At 43.0% G+C, this 20,136-nt stretch overlaps 1 long non-coding RNA gene across 1 annotated transcript; it reads left to right on the forward strand.

Moving 5' to 3' along the window:
• The first annotated feature begins 297 nt into the window (after positions 1-297).
• Positions 298-2,066, forward strand: LOC134634995 (uncharacterized). The gene is made up of 3 exons (XR_010094911.1): positions 298-541; positions 1,330-1,498; positions 1,820-2,066. It is a non-coding gene; the product is annotated as an uncharacterized LOC134634995 (long non-coding RNA).
• Positions 2,067-20,136: the final 18,070 nt, after the last annotated feature.

The raw sequence follows: 20,136 nt of genomic DNA on the forward strand, positions 1-20,136 counted from the left end.
TGCAATTTAATAAACTGCAGTTCAAAATCGTTTTTCCACTTGCAATTTAATAAACTGCAGTTCAAAATCCTTTTTCCACCTGCAATTTAATAAACTGCAGTTCAAAATCCTTTTTCCAATTGCAATTTAATAAACTGCAGTTCAAAATCCTTTTTCCACTTGCAATTTAATAAACTGCAGTTCAAAATCCTTTTTCCTTTCCTGTTCGCTCCGGGATTAGGTGCTGGATTAGCTTCTGGATTAGCTGCTGGATTAGCTCTTCGATTAACAACTTGCTGGAGGCTATTCAAATTAGCCACACCGTGGGATGTAAGGAGCTCTCTGATTGGTTGGTCAGACACAGGCTGTCTGCCAGCCTGGATTTTTCTTGCTCATAGCTTCGCCCTGCTAAGAAGCGTGTGTGCTTGTACAAAGGCCGTTCAGCCTCGGGATTTACACTCGGCTCGACACGGATATGTGAAGAATGAAGGGACCCTGCAGCGAAACGGAGAGCCAACCTCTGACTGAGTGCCTGTTTACACAGTCTGACCACCTGTTGAAGGTAAGGTGCTAACGTGGCTAACGCTAAGGTCATCTTAGCTAATGAAAGTTTTACGTCGCAGCTGTACGAGCTCGCTACCTGTTTTGTAAGCTGCTGTGCTCTTCACAAATAAAGCTGGAAGCAGCTCAGACTGTTAGAACCAGCACTGAGGCCTGTTACATTTATACAGTGTTAGAGCAATGGCTGCAACCTACAGCCTTTAAACTAGCGATTAAAATGCTGACAGTAAACTCGTCAGTCCAGATGTTACCACATTACTCTATGGTACTTAGAGTTAAAACAACTGAGACAGGCTGATTAAAATAACAGCTGTCAGTTCTCTCATTCAATATATCAAGACTGGAGATCACACTACTGATTTCAGTTCATTTAATATGTGAGTGCACAGATTCATTCTCAACTGGACATAAATGATGATCAAAGGTTGTATATATGATGAAGTCATCAAATCCCAGCCTCTAACACAGTGCGCTGAATCTTAGCTTTGAATGTCCAGTATATTCTAATCAGTGCAATGTAAGCATTCACTGAACCTATAGTATCTACACCTGTGTGGCAAATGTGTGGTAAAGATACAGATAATGAAATTTAATTATTAATACAATATACATCATGAGAAACGAAAGCTGAAATTGATTCAGTTTAGTACTTTTCTCTGTATGCTCTGTGATTATAAAGGCCTTAAATTCTGTGATATATACTGTAAATGATTTGCACAGAGGTCTTAAAGTACTTAAATCACTGCTGATAGTCTGGTTGTTTATATTTTCACGTTTTTGTGTCTGTAGGGCTGTTTGATGACGATTTGGACTCCTCTGGGAGACGAGGACACACCCACATCTGTTCCATACTGCAGCCATGGATGGTGTTACGGCTCTGAGTCAGCTTTGGGGCATCAGACGCACACACTGGAAAACCAGCACCTGGACTTCATGCAGGAGAGACGGCCTCAGTGATGTAGGTTCATAAGCGAGTTCAAACATTTCTGGCCTCTTATCACTTAGATTTTGAATGCATTTAAAGCAGGAACTGCACACCTAGCTGTCAAAAGTTTGGCAGCATGAGTACTATAAAGTTTTGTAGGGTCCTTGTTAAAAATTCCACAAGCACCACACCACATTTGTCATGTACAGTTCCATTTTGTACAGGACATTGTTGAAATTATAAACTATATATTCTAGTTATCCACTTGTCAGTAATTTTTGAGTAAATGGATGTCACTGATAAATCAGTGGTGATTCACCTGCAAATGTTTTTAACAAACTTTGTTTTTTGTAGAATTCATCAGCAGCTGTGGAGAGATGCATTTGAATATCTTCTGGTTCCACTTTTCCTTACCTGGAAGCTGAGTATTGCTGATTTCTGACAAGGACACAAACCTCAGCGCTTATCATGGGTGTTACATCCTCTGTGCAGCAATTCCAGAGAAAACGAGAGAGCAACGACCACTCATCAAGACCAGCCAGAAAGCTGTCCCTTTCTGGCAGCTGTGGAAACTTCCAATAAGAAAGTTTGCATTCTTAGAACAATGCTGGATCATGTGTGATGTGTCATATGAGGATATTACATTTTACCTTAATTCTGCTCAATTAAATGTTTTGATCGTTGATCCAGTATGGCAGCTTTGTGTTGTGCTGCAAGTTAAAACTCATTGTCTAACAACTCTCCTTAAAAATGTCGATTGACTTTAACTGGACACAATGGTTTCCAGTGGGAGATACATTCATCACTCATCCGTGACACTGGAGAAGTCACCTGGATGAGTGATAAAACAATTTTCCATGGAAAATCCAGAGGAACTAAACTTTGTTGTTGTTTCTTTGGGCTCAATTTTGCCTGAGGCTGAAATAGAGAGAGAGAGTGTGTGTGTGTGTGTGTGTGTGTGTGTGTGTGTGTGTGTGTGTGTGTGTGTGTGTGTGTGTGTGTGTGTGTGTGTGTGTGTGTTCTTTGTTTTCTCCAATTCACCAGGTCTGTAAAGTTCAGTATGACTGTGGTACATGATACAAAAGAATAAATACAGAAGAATAACAACTTTATTTGAATAACTTTACTCTTCTTAAAAATAACTCCTAAAACAAGTAAAAGTACAAATGTGTACAAGTTAGAGACTTCCTCAGTAAGTTTACACTCTTTTGGAGTGATTTTAATTGTGTGTTAAAGAAGAAAGAGATTAGAGGTAAAGTAGAGGATGCAGAGTCCATCACTGAGGTCATCTCTCCTGCACGAAGTCCAGGTGCTGGTTTTCCAGTGTGTGCGTCTGATGGCCCAAAGCTGCCTCAGAGCCATAACACCATCAATGGCTGCAGTATGGAACAGATGTGGGTGTGTCCTCATCTCCCAGAGGAGTCCAAATCGTCATCAAACAGCCCTACAGACACAAAAACGTGAAAATATAAACAACCAGACTATCAGCAGTGATTTAAGTACTTTAAGACCTCTGTGAAAATCATTTACAGTATATATCACAGAATTTAAGGCCTTTATAATCACAGAGCATACAGAGAAAAGTACTAAACTGAATCAATTTCAGCTTTCGTTTCTCATGATGTATATTGTATTAATAATTACATTTCATTATCTGTATCTTTACCACACATTTGCCACACAGGTGTAGATACTGTAGGTTCAGTGAATGCTTACATTGCACTGATTAGAATATACTGGACATTCAAAGCTAAGATTCAGCGCACTGTGTTAGAGGCTGGGATTTGATGACTTCATCATATATACAACCTTTGATCATCATTTATGTCCAGTTGAGAATGAATCTGTGCACTCACATATTAAATGAACTGAAATCAGTAGTGTGATCTCCAGTCTTGATATAAGGAATGAGAGAACTGACAGCTGTTATTTTAATCAGCCTGGCTCAGTTGTTTTAACTCTAAGTACCATAGAGTAATGTGGTAACATCTGGACTGACGAGTTTACTGTCAGCATTTTAATCGCTAGTTTAAAGGCTGTAGGTTGCAGCCATTGCTCTAACACTGTATAAATGTAACAGGCCTCAGTGCTGGTTCTAACAGTCTGAGCTGCTTCCAGCTTTATTTGAGAAGAGCACAGCAGCTTACAAAACAGGTAGCGAGCTCGTACAGCTGCGACGTAAAACTTTCATTAGCTAAGATGACCTTAAAATAACGGGGCTACGTGCGGTGATGCTAGCGTTAGCCACGTTAGCACCTTACCTTCAACAGGTGGTCAGACTGTGTAGACAGGCACTCAGTCAGAGGTTGGCTCTCCGTTTCGCTGCAGGGTCCCTTCATTCTTCACATATCCGTGTCGAGCCGAGTGTAAATCCCGAGGCTGAACGGCCTTTGTACAAGCACACACGCTTCTTAGCAGGGCGAAGCTATGAGCTAGAAAAATCCAGGCTGGCAGACAGCCTGTGTCTGACCAACCAATCAGAGAGCTCCTTACATCCCACGGTGTGGCTAATTTGAATAGCCTCCAGCAAGTTGTTAATCGAAGAGCTAATCCAGCAGCTAATCCAGAAGCTAATGCTCGATCTGATTTCCTCGTGTTGGTGTTGTTCCCAGATCATCATGAAAATGTTGTTCCAGGATCAACATTGCAAGTGACCAATCAGAATGTTGTGACGTCATACTTTTGCGACTTCGGGAAAAAACACCGTAAAACAAAAAACTGTACTTAAGCTGTGAGAAACCGCCTCTGTCCGCCGATCAACGTACCCTGACCCTAATCCTAACCCTAACCTTTTAATAAACGGTAAGCAGAATTGATATTGTCCTTGCAACATTGGAATTTCATAAATGCAAGAATGGCTTGGCGCGCAAAAGAATAACGTCACGACATTCTGATTGGTCACTTGCAATGTTGATCCTGGAACAACATTTTCATGATGATCTGGGAACAACACCAACACGAGGATATCAGATCATCCGAAGCTAATCCAGCAGCTAATCCCGGAGCGAACAGGAAAGGGAAATGGATTTTGAACTGCAGTTTATTAAATTGCAAGTGGAAAAAGGATTTTGAACTGCAGTTTATTAAATTGCAGGTGGAAAAAGGATTTTGAACTGCAGTTTATTAAATTGCAATTGGAAAAAGGATTTTGAACTGCAGTTTATTAAATTGGAATTCAAAAATGAATTTACAATTGCAGAATTTATTCTACAATTCATTATTAAAGCACAGAAATTTTTATTTCGATGCGCGTGGCTCTTCTGGTCCTCCATAAATCAGCTGATCAAATCAGTTTCACGATTTAAGCAGCAGCAAGAAGAGGCAGTCGCTCTATATATCGGTTGTTAAGCTTAACGTGGGAGTGCTTTACAAACATTCAGAGATGAACTTACACACTTGCTTTACCTCTCTGACGTGCTACGGTTTGAGCTCAGTTACGCCGTGTTGCAAGTTTTGTGAGGTGCTTTTTTGATATTTAATGGATCGGATTACATTTTTTATTTCTCTCCGATATCCGATCCAGTAATTTACGTCAGTATCGGACCGATACGTAATATCGGATCGGTCCATCTCTAGTTTGTATTAAATATACTTTATAGTTATAAATATGCACAATTTTTGTTGCATTCATCTGCAACAAAAATTGTGTTTTTATAAAATATATTTTTATTTATTTTTCACCACTTTTCTTGACATAACTTTTGTGATCTATACCATTTTGCTTTCATTATTGAGGTTGGCTTGGATGTTTTTGTTAACATGTACAATCTGATTGTTAGATAAATTGATTGCATTCTATACAACTACATTTAAATTACATGTTGTTGTTGTTGTTTTTTATTTTATTTTTTTATCTCTTACAGATAAAATGATATGCCGGTGCAGGCTGCCATGTAGGACAACAGGACACTTTCACTGCCCTGTCTGTAAGATTATAATCATATGGCGTGGGGATATGGCAAGGCATTTATTGTCTTGTCAGCATTCTTCAATGCCAAGTCAGCCACCATTATCAGGACTGCTCCCCGCTGAACTCTCCGAGGAGCACACCCCCCCCCCCCTCCCCCCCCAAGGTTTTGTCTTCGGTATCTAGAACATTCATATGCTCTACCCTCTGTGTTCAATAAAATTGCAGCTGATGGAAAGTCCATGAAAATGACATGCCCTCACTGTGGCCTTACTCTTCATACAAACAACTACAAGACTCACATGATGAGGAGGCACTCCAACCAATTAATAGATGTTTGCCTGGCCAGTCATCTGCAGTGTTTGTATAGATAAAACTACATTTGCTGTGCAGAGAACTGGCCATGGGTTTTCTGCGCCAGTTCACGTTCAGAGGAAAACATGGGGGATGTCTCACAATATCAGTTTATATTCAGTTTATGTGAGCACCTTCGCTCACTAGATTACTGCCGAAAAACTGTAAAGGAGGTTTTCCTTCAAGAGCAAATCGTGATGGAAATGGTGGACTTTAAATTTTTTGGAGAGGCCAAAGCTGCTACATGCATAAAGAGACAGAAAGCTTTTCCGTGGGCACGTAACAATGCCAGAATATCTGTCCTTAAATCAAGGGGACCAGCAGAGGGTCTTAAGAGACATGTCAGAGAAAGAAGACACTGGAGCAAGGGACTTGTACCTCTTTGTTTTTCAGTTTGCAGAGGACATGAAGCTCTTTTTGAAAGCATGTGCTGATGAGCAGGGACTATGGGTCAGTGCTATGTTTGACATGTAATGGACAAATAAAGGCACTGTCTGTGTTTGTTTGTTTGTTTAATATGTCGTCGTTGTTGTTTTTTGTTTTGTTTTTGCATAGTACAAAATTCCAATTAAACTTATTTCAAAATGTTGTTCACTTGATTCCATGTCCATACTTATAATAAAGGATTACAGTGTAACAGCATTAAATGTAAATGTAACAGCATTTTTTATACTTGTAATTTCAAAATAAAAAGCTTATTGTTGATATTAACAGTAAACATTTGTAATCAATAAAATTTTTATACATTTTAAACATTAACACTCTGGGCTCTATTCTAGCCCTTTGTGGCCACTTCACTTATTCTTTTTTTTTACTACTACACTGCAGTGGACCAAAAGAATGACACAGGTTTGATCTTAAGGATCTAACAGTTGTGTGTGTTGTGCATGACATTGCCACACAAATATGTATTTGCCAGATAGAGTAGAATAAATTATGATGCATCAAATATTACACAGGCTGCAGAGAATTTCTGTTGATTTGAGCTTTGAGTTTCCCAGTCAAACTTAGCTTTGAAGCACCTGCTAAAAACACTTTTACTTTTAGACATTTCACAAGAAGACACCATAGCCAAAATATTAACTAAATATATATTAATAAAAAATTCAAAGTTGCAGCACATACAGCAACAAACACTGTTACTACCTCACAGAACGTCCACAGTATGTGAGGTCACAGGGCTGTGTCTCTGATACACTGGTCTGCAGTACGGGGGCCCCACAGGGAACTGTGTTGGCACCGTTCCTCTTCACCCTCTACACTGCAGACTTCTCCATCAAGTCCCCACGCTGCCACCTACAGAAGTTCTCTGACGACTCTGCCATAGTCGGCCTCATCACAGGTGAGGATGACTCAGAGTACAGACAGTGGACTCTGGACTTTGTGGACTGGTGTCAGCAGAACCAGCTGCTGATCAACGCCGGAAAAACCAAGGAGTTGGTGGTGGACTTCCGGAGACGCAGACCCACCACACTGACACCGGTGAACATCCAGGGAGTGGACATTAAGATAGTGGACTCGTATAGGTACCTGGGTGTTCACCTGAATAATAAACTGGACTGGAGCCACAACACTGATGCTCTTTACAGGAAGGGTCAGAGCAGACTCTACCTGCTGAGGCGGCTGAGGTCATTTGGAGTACAGGGAGCGCTTTTAAAGACCTTCTATGACTCTGTGGTGGCATCTGTCATTTTTACAGTGTTGTATGTTGGAGCAGCGGTTTATCAGCAGCTGAGAGGAAGAGGTTGGATAAACTCATCAGGAAGGCCAGCTCTGTTCTGGGATGCACCCTGGACCCAGTGCAGGTGGTGGGAGACAGAAGGACTCTGGCCAAAATAACATCTCTGATGGACAGAGTCTCCCACCCCATGCATGTAAATGTTGCTGAACTGCAGAGCTCCTTCAGTGACAGACTGCTGCATCCTAGATGCATGAAGGAGCATTTCCGCAGGTCCTTCCTCCCTGCAGCTGTCAGACTGTACAATCAGAACTGCTCCCAACAAACATAATGTTTACATCAGCACTAACTGCAATAAGTTAACCAACTGATTCGCACTACAACCTGGTTTGCCTCTTACTTGTAGTTATTTTTATTTAATTTAATAACCGTACAATACTCTGTATATAGTAACCATTGTCCTTAATGTAAATATTTAAGAAAAATTGTGTATGTTTCTGTTCTGTGTCCTGTGTACTGTTTGTTTGTATATGTGTCTTTTTGCTGCTGTTACAACCAAATTTCCCCTTGTGGGACAATTAAAGGATTATTCTATTCTATTCTATTCTATTCTATTTTATTCTAGTAAATGTGTCCTGGAGTTTATGCAGGTGCAGAAAGTGCTGCTGCTGTAAGTAAGCCTAACAGCTTCCAGATCACTTATTTTTCTGGAAAGATGGCAAGAAGGGCATTACTGCTTATTTCTACAATCTCCCAGATCTTGCAATACATTGCCTTTGTCCCATGAAACCGCTTCTCAGTACTAAGAGTCCACTATAACCTATAAAGAGAGTGATCCTGGAAGAAATGGGGCGCACACTAGTGACCTCAACAATTGCAAGACAGCCTTTTCCCCTATGCTCAGATGGACAAAAAAGGAAGTTTCATGAAAACATTAGGACTTTATCACCGTTTTATCTGAAAAGTTAATGGTAATATGCAAGGGCGTAGATTTGGTTTTGGCATTGGTGGGGACGGATGATTCAACCACCGAACCCTGCGCTGTTTCTTTTTTTTTCCTTTTTGTCTTTTCTTCTTGATAAAAAAAAGGAGAAATATACTTACATACATATGCTATTCTGCATGCCTTTAAACCATTTAAAATTACAATTCATAGTTTTATATGTTGTGAGATTATTCTGTTATCATATGTTACCTTATATATGTAATCAATGTAGTTGAATTATGATACTGCTGTAGATCATATTATACCCCTTAGTATAGAGGGTGTGATCAGTATGTAGTTTTAGTTTGCATTATACTTCTGACTTCTGACCACTAGAGGCTATAAGAAGCTAAGTAACCCGTCACCAGTTTGAGACTTGCTGTGACCCTCTGCAGGCAGGTCTCCCCATCATGATGGTTCTTATGCTCTTAAGTGTTGAATTGTATGGAAATAAAGTATTGTTGATTGAGCATTTATACACCGAGTATTGTCCTTCCTTCAGCCCAAAGATTAAAAGAATTGGGAGTTTTTAACAATGTGAATTATATAATGTTAAATTACTATTAAATAAATGACTGATTTTAGACTTTAGTTTACTTCAGCCATATTCCATATAAATCAGGTATCATACAAAAATAAAAAAAGCTTCAAATACAGTCATGACAATAAAAGAATATGACTTTAAGGTGTAATGTCCTCTGCCTCTAACACCTTGCTAGAGTCGACATTCAGACTAAACTCCTCTTCAAAATGACCACGCAGACAAGAGGGTTTGACTTCACTCCCTTTACTTAGGCCAGTTGAAGTAGGGTAAAACGACAATGCCCTTAAAGACCATCTTAAGGGAGACAATTGCCACTACAGCAGAGAACAGGAGAACAGGAGAAGTCTTTTCCCCAAACAATAGCATGCACTTTCTGATGACATCATAGAGCAGAGACAGATTTGCGCATGTTACACCAGGTCATGCCAGAAGAGGGCCCTAAAGAGTAACTTTCTCAAAGAAAATCTATTTAAATAGAACACGGTTAAGTGGTGACAGAACACTCCCCGTCTGAAACTCAGCGGGTTTCACCTACTAATATGACAAGGTCAAACACATTTCAGTCATTTGGAGGAATGAGCAAGATGATCTCATTCACAGGTCGGACGTAAAGCTTTGGTCCCTCTTTCTTGATGACCTTTACTTGCACTTTGCGCACCCTTCCATCTTTACTGGGATACACATCAGCGATAATTCCTAAGGGCCAGTCGTTCCTACTGCACTGACTGTCCTTAAGAAGCACCACGCTTCCTTGCTTAAGGTTTGGCCAGTCAGATGTCCACTTTGTTCGACACTGTAGCGTTGACAGATACTGTTTCCGCCACCTGTCCCAAAATGTGTTAGACAAGCTTTGGACCCTGCGCCACTGTTGCTTCAATAAGTCTTTATGTCCAAAATCTCCTTCTGGTACTGGGCATGGACCTACTTTCTGAGTAAGCAATGAAGCAGGTGTAAGAATGAAAGGATCTGTAGGATCGTTTGAGACAGGCACAAGTGGTCGACTGTTCACTATGGCTGAAACCTCAGCCATGAATGTTGTGAGTACCTCATGTGTGAGTTTGGAGGAGCCCATTTGAAGAAGCATCGAGTCCAGGATACGACGTGTGATGCCGATCATCCTTTCCCATGCTCCTCCCATATGAGAGGAATGCGGCGTGTTGAAGGTCCACGTACATCCGTGTTCTGACAGAAACCTCTCCATGGCTTTCCCATCAAGATTTGAGGGAATCCCCATATCTTTACAAGCTCTGGTGAAATTAGTGCCCCGGTCTGAGCGTATGTTCTTCAAAGGCCCTCGAATTGCCATAAACCTTCTGAATGCGTTTATGAAACTAGAGGAATCCAATGACTCAATTACCTCAATGTGTATAGCTCTGACACACAGACAGGTGAAGAGGACAGCCCACCTCTTACTATCAGCGTGGCCTCCTCTCGTGCGACGGGCTAATACAGACCAGGGCCCAAACACGTCAATGCCGACATTGCTAAAAGGTGGTTCCATGCTGAGCCTGTCTGGTGGCAAGTCTGCCATCTTTTGAACTTCACACCTCCCTCTCAGCCTTCGACAAGTGACACACTCGAAAACGAGTCTATTAATGCATCTCCTGCCACCAACGATCCAGTAACCTGCAGATCGGACAGCTCCTTCAGTGAAGAGACGTCCTTGGTGACGTACCTGCTCATGAAAGTGACGCACTATGAGGGTGGTTACGTGATGCCGTCCAGGCAGAATCAGTGGCCATTTTTCGTTGAACCCTATTTTTGCCTCAATGAGACGACCCCCAATCCTTAATAGCCCATCTGAGTCAATGAAAGGATCCAGGGCAACGAGTGGGCTGCTCTTGGGAATGTTGACATTTGATGCAAGACACTCCAGCTCTTTTCTATAGACCTCTTGTTGAACTGTTTTGATAATGACTACCTTACTCTGTTCAAGAATATCCCTGGTTGGGGGTCTGCTGCACTGATGCCAACCTTCACATTTTTGAGCGACGCACTCCTTTCCTTTTTTGAAGCTCTGAACAATGTGAATAAGGGTACCAACAGCCCTTATGAGGGAACTCCAGCATGAGAAGCGATTGAACCGCCCAGAGCCGAGATGTTTGAGGACTGTGACCGACAGTGTTGTGACTTGAGGCCTGATTTCACTGTCTTGATCTGGTTCCAAAAGGTCAAACCTCTGTACCACAGGTGACGCCCCTTCAGGTCGGGACAAGAATGCCGGTCCAGAGAACCATATTGTGTTCTCAAGGCGGTCTGCAGTGATAGACCGCGTAGCAATGTCTGCGGGATTGTCTTCTGAGCAGACATATCGCCACTGCTGTGGCCTTGTGCTTCGCCTGATTCTCTGGACTCGATTGCTCACGTATACATAAAACCTCCTTTTCTCATTGTAAATATATCCCAGCACCACCTTACTGTCTGTGTAGTACGTGACTGTGTCAAGTACAATGTCTATTTCAGAGGTGATGACCTCAGACAGATTTACTGCCATAACTGCTGCACAAAGCTCCAACCGAGGTATAGTATGCTCTGGACGTGGGGCCAGTTTGGCTTTACTTGCAACCAATCTAGTGCAGCATCCCCCATCTGCATCCACAGTCTTCAAGTAGGCAACGGCGGCTACTGCTTTCTCTGAAGCATCTGAAAAGACACAGAGTTCTGTTAACTTGACAGTAGATGGTGACATGTTTGAGTACGGTCGGGGGATCCTCAGATGTCTTAACTCCTGCAGAGAATCTCTCCAACTTTCCCACACCTTTTCTTTTCCTGCTGGCAATGGAGCGTCCCAGTCCGAAGACTCTGAGGCAAGTTCTCGAAGCAGCAGTTTTCCTTGAATTGTCACAGGGGAAACAAATCCTAGAGGATCGTACAGGCTGTTCACCGTTGAGAGAACTCCTCGTCGAGTGAATGACTTCCTCTCGTCCTGAACACGATAAGTGAAACAGTCTGGATCCAAGTCCCAGTACAGCCCAAGGCTATGCTGCAATGGTAGAGTGTCAGACGTAAGGTCCAAATCCTTCAGGTCTGTGGCATGATCTTCACTGGGAAAGGCCTTCATGACCTCCTTGCTGTTCGACGCCAGTTTATGCAACCTAAGGTTGGAGCAAGCCAGCATTTTTTGAGTTCTTTTGAGCAGATCAATAGCTGCATCTGGTGTAGGCAAGGACTTTAACCCGTCATCTACGTAAAAGTCACGAGTGACGAACTGTTCTGCATCCTCCCCATACTCCTTCCGGCCTTCCTGTGCTGCACGTCTAAGACAGTAAATGGCCACAGCTGGTGAAGGACTATTTCCAAAGACATGCACGTTCATACGGAACTCCATAATCTCTTTCTCTGGGTTGTTCTCTTTAAACCAGAGGAACCTGAGGAAGTTCCGGTCTTCAGGTCGCACCATGAAACAATGAAACATCTGTTGTACATCCACAGTGAAGGCGATCTGTTCTTTCCGGAACCGAAGGAGGACTCCTACCAGGGTGTTGTTGAGGTCTGGTCCTGTTAGGAGCACTTGGTTCAGAGACAAACCCTTGTGCTGGGCACTGGAGTTGAAGACGACTCTTATTTGAGAGGGCTTCTTGGGATGGTAAACCCCAAAACAAGGCAGGTACCATTGTTCCTCATTAGGCTTCAGAGGTGGGGCTTCTTCAGCGTGCCCATTCTGAAAGATCTTTGCCATGAACGAGACAAACTCTTCTTTCATTTTAGGCTTCCTTCTGAAAGATTGCAGCAATGATTTGAGCCGTTCAAGTGCTTGCTCGTAGTTATCTGGGAGCTTTGGTCGTGGAGATCTGAAAGGCAGGGGAGCCACCCACCTGTTTTCTTGATCCTTGTAAACCTCTTGTTCCATGATGTGGATGAACTGTCCATCCTCGATTGAAGGAGCTTCTTTGTCATCGTCTTTTGTTGTCTGGAACACATCAGAGTTTAAAGTGACCTGTTTCTCACTGGCAAGGGGATGTTTGCATGTGAGGGGAAATGAAGGGGACCCACCACTACTGTATTTCTCTTTTACAGAGTACTTGTTTGGGCATGGCTGAAAGAGAGAAGGACGTCCATTATTCAGTACGTTAGTGTAGCAAGAGCTGATAACAGTAGGTCTGTGGACATCTCCAATGCACACATCTCCCACAATAACCCAACCCAGGTCCAACTTTTGGGCATAGGGTGCATTTTGTGGGCCATTCACTTGTCTTCTGACCTTATGAACCCGAATGATATCTCTGCCTAACAAGAGCAGAATGGAAGCTTGGGAGTCCAGCTTTGGAATGTGTTTTGCAAGGGCCTTCAAATGACTGTGGTTTAATGCTACCTCTGGTGTTGGTATTTCTGCACGGTTATTTGGGATCTCATTGCATTCAATGAGTGGCGGCAAAGAAAGTGTGACACTGCCGTTGATGGGTTCAATCACAAAGCCATGTGCTTGTCTGCCTTCTGTCTCTTGTGTTCCAGCACATGTCTTCAAAGTGTATGGTGAAGGAGAACCTGAAATGTTGAATAAGTCGAAAAACTCAGTACGTGCAAGTGATCTGTTACTCTGATCATCTAATATTGCGTATACCGTAACTGCAGCATCAGGGCAGCCAGTCGGGTACACCTTGGTTAGACATATTTTTGAGCAGGAACGCCCTGCGGAATAGTTTCCGCAGACCTTAGTACATGCTGTGGAAACATCAGTCTCATGCAGGTTGGAGTTTCTCTCCCCGCCCTGATCTGGTGCGGAATGTGCTGTGTTGGTGGACCATTGAGTAAATCCGGGGTGGAGGGCTGCAATGTGGCTCTTGCTCCCGCACTCTGAGCAGGAGATGTCATCTTCACAATTCCTTGCCAAATGCGTGGCTCTGCAGCACCTGTAACATATTCCGTGCCTTTTTAAGAGTGCTTTCCTTTCTTCTATTGGCTTCTCTCTAAACCCACGACACCTGGGTAAGGGGTGGGGTTTATTGTGTAGCGGACAGCGCTCTGCTGGATCATCTCTAGTGGAAGGCTCGCTTCCAGATCGGGTGCCAAACGATGCAGTCCTTGTACCGTTGGAAGGAGGCAGAGGATCCGGAGAGACCCTCGTCTTAAAAACTGCCACAGCTTTGTGACCTTCGGCTTTAGACGATTGCTTAGCGCCTGATAACTCACTGCTGAATGCTGTCTGTGTGAGGCCAGGGTCATTGCGCATCCGTGCTTCCCGACACACAAAGTCCACAAAGAAACCGAATGGGGGATAGGGCGCCCTGCGATCTTCTTTGTACTTAAAGCCTAGAGAAAGCCATTTTTCCTGGAGATAAAATGGCAGCTTCTGCACCACAGGGGTAACACCACGAGGAGTATCCAGATAACTAAGCCCAAGCAGGTCACTATCTTCTTTGGCAGCCTGTATTTCCGACAGCAAGTCTCCCAGCTCTCTTAGCTTACGACCGTCTCTGTTTGGAATCTTGGGAAAGTTGTCTAATCTTTTCAAAAAGGCACCCTCGATGACCTCTGGTGCACCATAGCATTCATTGAGCCTATCCCACATAGCTCTGAGTCCGTTTGCTGGTTGGTTCGCATACACAGATCGTATACGTCTGGCATGTTCAGCTGAGTCCTTACCTAGCCATTTCACGAGGAGGTCAAGCTGTTCACTTGGTGAGAGGTTGAGGCCCCTGATGGCATTTATAAACGATGCTTTCCAGGCTCTGTAGCATTCGGGACGATCGTTGAAGTGAAGGAGCCCTGTAGACACCAGTTCGCGTCGAGCCATAAATCTAACAAGGTCTGACATGTTCTGCTCCATTTCTAGCGGAGTGTACAGTGGACCCCTTTCCTGGTATGTGGTCTCCTGTGGGTGGTTGAAGTTGTCCGGAGTTGTTGTTGTTGTAATATAGGCGGTGTAGCCACTGTCCAGAGGCTGTTGTGCATAATTGACCGTTGGTTCTTGTTTAGGGGTGTAGGTCTCACTTTGCTCAGCTTTGCCTGGGAAATGTTCCTTTAGATTTGCTACTATGGGTGTGGTTCGTGTTTGGATGTGCGGTACTGCAACTGGCTTGGGGCTTGGTCGAGTATGTACATCAGATCCTGGCGTAAAGATCTTGGGGTAAGAGTCCATGGTCGGTGAACGCTGAGGGAGCTTCATCTCTGTGTTATCATTGGAGGTTTCTAGAATGGGCGTGGTTTGGCTGCCATGTGTGGCACCCTTCACATATTCCCTTGTGCGTGTTACTGGGTCATCAGCAGGAACATCTATTTCACTAAGAGTCTCGTTATTATCTTGAAACACTGCAGCCTCCAAAACTTCTGCCTTTGCTTCTGCAGCTGCAGCCCTTTTTTCCATGCTTACTTTATCCAACGATGTTTCAAGACGCATTTTTCGAAGCTGCATAGAAGCTTCCAGTTCTGCTTGCTGCAACTTCAGATCATTCTCCTTATCCACAAATGCTGCTTCAGCCTTAGCTGCCTCAGCTTCTGCACGTGCTTGTGCGGCAGTTGCCTTACTTGCAGCTGAACTCCTAGAATGCCTGGAGGAGCCAGATATATTAGATCTGGTTTTCATTGATGCACTGGTTCTCTGTGACATGTTGCTGTCGAGTGGATTTGGCCAACATCTGCAGCTGAATCTTAGAGCTGAGCTGTTTCTGGAGGATAGCTCTATTTGCCGTGCAGTTCCTCACGAGACTGGTCTTTGAGAGGCTGTCGTTTTACTGTAATGTCCTCTGCCTCTAACACCTTGCTAGAGTCGACATTCAGACTAAACTCCTCTTCAAAATGACCACGCAGACAAGAGGGTTTGACTTCACTCCCTTTACTTAGGCCAGTTGAAGTAGGGTAAAACGACAATGCCCTTAAAGACCATCTTAAGGGAGACAATTGCCACTACAGCAGAGAACAGGAGAACAGGAGAAGTCTTTTCCCCAAACAATAGCATGCACTTTCTGATGACATCATAGAGCAGAGACAGATTTGCGCATGTTACACCAGGTCATGCCAGAAGAGGGCCCTAAAGAGTAACTTTCTCAAAGAAAATCTATTTAAATAGAACACGGTTAAGTGGTGACAGAACATAAGGACTTAACAACATTACTTCACTTATAGTACACCAACATCTCTTACACATTAGTACTAAGGGAACACTGAATGACCTGGTGGGTTTTGTCCATAAAACTACTCATCTAAGATTACCACAAAGTAAAAGAGCTCTCAGCAAAATTAAGCAACATTTTAGGCACTATTGCCCCGATCAAATCAGTGAGCTGGGACTTTTTATTCTAAACATGAACTACTGTTACAGCAACAGACATGACTACTGGTGCCCCACACAACAACTCAATGTCCACTATGTGAAGGAGTCTATACTATACTGTCCTGGTGGACATGGCAACACTTTTTTCATGGTTACACACAGGTTTAGACTGATGTGGGCCAAAGCCTAGCACATACTTGCCAACCTTGAGACCTCAGAATTAGGGAGACATTCAAAGGGGTTTTTCAGTGTTTACTTAAAAAGATAAGTTTAATGTCACCGGCCTGTTCCGGGGGTGTCCAAATTCAGAGGCTGCACCTGAGGACCCGGCCTTCGCAGTCTAAGTGGGCCGGGTCCTCCGAAAGCCGGGTAGACCGGAAATGAGCGGGGGGTCTAGCCTTCATAATTACGTCACCTCTGCCATCTGCTCCTTGCTGTCTAAATAAAATAAAATATAACCGGACGCTTGCGTAGATTCTCGACCATCTCACACTTCTGTTTAATCAGTTTTCTGTTTGACATTTATCCAAACCCCGGAGGAACCCTCCCGAGGGATTAATAAAGTTTTATTTAATATAATCTAATCTAATAACTTTAATCTCAGCCAAACCGATTTACTCACGAACAAATAAAACACTGAAAAAGGCCAAACAATAACATGTTTAAGTTATTTGAAGTTTACACAACTACATTCTCGCCTGAAAATCTTTCGCGACCCAGAAAGAGTAATAAGAGTAATATTAATACTAAGTAGCTGCAGTAGTAGTAGCCATTGTTGGAAACTGGAAATGGCTGGGCCAATCTAGGATATGGTTTTTCAATTTTGTTGTCCGGGTGGAAAATCGGGAGAAATTGGGGAGAATGGTGGCTCCGGGAGATTTTTGGGAGGGGCACTGAAATTCGGGATTCTCCCGGAAAAATCGGGAGGGTTGGCATGTATGGCCTGGTATTGCCTGTAACGTTATTATGACGGACACAGTTTATGAGTGAACTTTAAGTGACTTACAGGTTTCTTTGAAAAATACTTTCTTATATCCAGGTTCTTCCTTTTTGCTGCCGTCCTCCTCTCCTCCTCGCAGCGCAGACTTGCCGCTGCTAAAACTAAACAGAGCTCACTGAAAGGCACAGCCAATCACATTGGCCATATTTGTCACATGAGGTAGGACTCCAGTAGAGAACGTAATTTAACTCTTTCTGCACCGCTGGGTGAATGAGACGTTGACAGATCGTTTTTTTCTTTCTATCGGGTTTGTTTTTCTTTACTCGAAGAGATCAAATTATTGGTGGGGACAATTCAATAATCGCTGGATATTGGTGGGGACGTGTCCCTTCCGTCCATGCCAAATCGACGCCCTTGGTAATATGTAACCTAACTAAGTAGTGTAAGAGTAGGAGGGAGGGTGTTATTCTCTATACTTTCTATAAAAACCTGCAGTAAAAACGGAGCCAGGAGATTAGAAAATGATTTAAAAAACTCTGCAGTCAAACCATCTGTGCCAGGAGCTTTATTGGCCTTAAGTGTAGAAATGGAATTACAAACTTCCTCCACAGTCAGAGGGCTGTCACAATAACTAATCTTCTACAACAATAGTTTTTAATATTATTGAAAAATCCTGTTGAGACAACCTCATTATATTTTGAGTTGTGTAGTTTAGTATCACTATTGGCTGTCCTAGAAGTCGCTAGAAGTCGCTAAATGACGTCATCACCTAATTTGCATAATTGGTCATGCTAATGTAATTGTAACCTACACTGTTGGAGAGAGAAATAACATCGTGAAAGAGACATAAAGTGAGCAAAAAACGTCCTAAATGCATTTAGAATTTATTTAGAAATTCAAATTAAATTTCTTTTAGCAATTATTGTCTTTTAATGTCACAATTCCAACCCTGCTCCTTTATGCGGGCTTCGACCGGCAAAAGTGACCCGAAATAGGCACTCTGGTGGAGTTACTTTGTGTTTGTGTGTGTTTATAAGTAGTTTTAAACCTTGTGATCCACAAAATCAGAATCAGAATCAGAATACTTTATTGATCTCTAGGGGAAATTATTTTTTTGTTACAGTGCTCCATAATAAACAGACATTAACAAGACAGACAATACACTAACTAAGAATAGTACAATATATACAGGCATATATATACAAAAGTCGTTTATTAATAAATAGCTAAAAAAAAAAAGAAAAAGAAAAAAGAAACATGTGTGTGTTAAGTGGATGAGTTATAGAGGGAGATGGCCACAGGCAGGAATGATTTCCTGTGTCGTTCAGTGGTGCTTTTCGGTACTCTCAGTCTCTCACTGAACGCGCTCCTGTGACTGGCGAGCATGTCATGTAGTGGGTGGGAGGTGTTATCCAACATTGCCTTTATCTTGGACAACATCCGCCTCTCCGACACCACCTTGAGGGAGTCCAGCTCCATCCCCACAACATTACTGGCCTTACGGATCAGTTTATCGAGTCTGTTGGCATCTGCGACCCTCAGCCTGCTCCCCCAGCATGCAACATCATAGAGGATCGCACTGGCCACAACAGACTCATAGAAAATCCTGAGCATTTTCTGGCAGATGTTGAAGGACCTCAGTCGCCTCAAAAAAATAGAGACGACTCTGGCCCTTTCTGTAAAGTGCTGTGGTGTTTTTAGCCCAGTCCAGTTTATTGTCAATGTGAACTCCAAGGTATTTATAGTCCTCCACAATGTCAACACTGACCCCCTGGATTGAAACAGGGATCAAGTGTTTCCTGGTCTTCCTGAAGTCCACTATTAATTCCTTGGTCTTTGCCACGTTGAGCTGCAGATGATTCTGCTCACACCACGTGACAAAGGAGTCGACCACAGCCCGGTACTCTGTCTCATCATCCCTGCTGATGCATCCAACCACCGCTGAGTCATCAGAAAACTTCTGAAGATGGCAGGTCTCTGTGCAGTGGCTGAAGTCTGTGGTGTAGAGGGTGAAGAGGAAGGGGGAGAGGACAGTCCCCTGTGGTGCCCCTGTGTTGCTGATTACCTTGTCAGATACACACTGTGGGAGACGTACATATTGTGGACCTCCTGTCAGGTAATCAACAATACAGGACACCAGAGAAGCATCCACCTGCATCGCTGTTAACTTATCACCCAGGAGGGTCGGCCTGATGGTGTTGAAAGCACTGGAAAAGTCAAAAAACATGACACTCACTAGTAGAATAAAATCAAATAATCAAGGCAGGCAGGTGTATTTCTCTCTGCCATTCCAGGAAAAGAGCAGATAACAGGAGTCGTGAGAGGAGAAGGCAACTCAAAGGGAGACCACAGGACTGTCATGTCGGTTCCTGAAGAAGACTATTAATAGTCATAATAATAGTCATAATAATGATGTATTGTTGTTGGGGTATAAAATTTCTGTGAAGTCAGATGGCTGTTTTCATAGAGGTCCACTGCTGGTAAAGGGAACTCAGGTGTGGCACCACACCTGAGTTCCCTTTACCATCAAGCATCATGCCAGAAGAGCGACAGGTGTATCGTCTGTACTGCTCCAGTTGTGAGCATCTGAAACAACTTCAGAAGTACACGTGTGAAGGTTTATAAGAACTGCTGGTGCTGTGGCCATGCCTACTAGGCTGCAAAGTGTCAACGACTACTTGCAAGCAATGTACAAGGACCCGACTGGATGCCCTCCACGCTGTAAATATAAATATTTAATTTGGAAAGTACAACTTTAATTGTCAGATAGACCCTATAACATATCCTTGGATCCTTGCTCTTATACTGCAACATAAAAATATGTAGGTTTGTCTCTTCATGGAGCAAAACACAGTCACATCCTGTAAGAAAACATGCTAAAAACATTAAATATATTCTTACCCATGTGTAGTTTTCAGAATACTGCCTGTTTAAAAAATGACAAATTTATGAATTTACCTTTTTTTTTGCTGTAATAGTAAACATTGCAGGAGGGGTTGTGTCGTTGTGGAGCAAAACAGACTCACACAACATTGTAAGACAATAGAGCCCAT

This window comes from Pelmatolapia mariae, linkage group LG9 (genome assembly GCF_036321145.2).
Source record: "Pelmatolapia mariae isolate MD_Pm_ZW linkage group LG9, Pm_UMD_F_2, whole genome shotgun sequence".
Taxonomy (NCBI): Eukaryota; Metazoa; Chordata; class Actinopteri; order Cichliformes; family Cichlidae; genus Pelmatolapia; species Pelmatolapia mariae.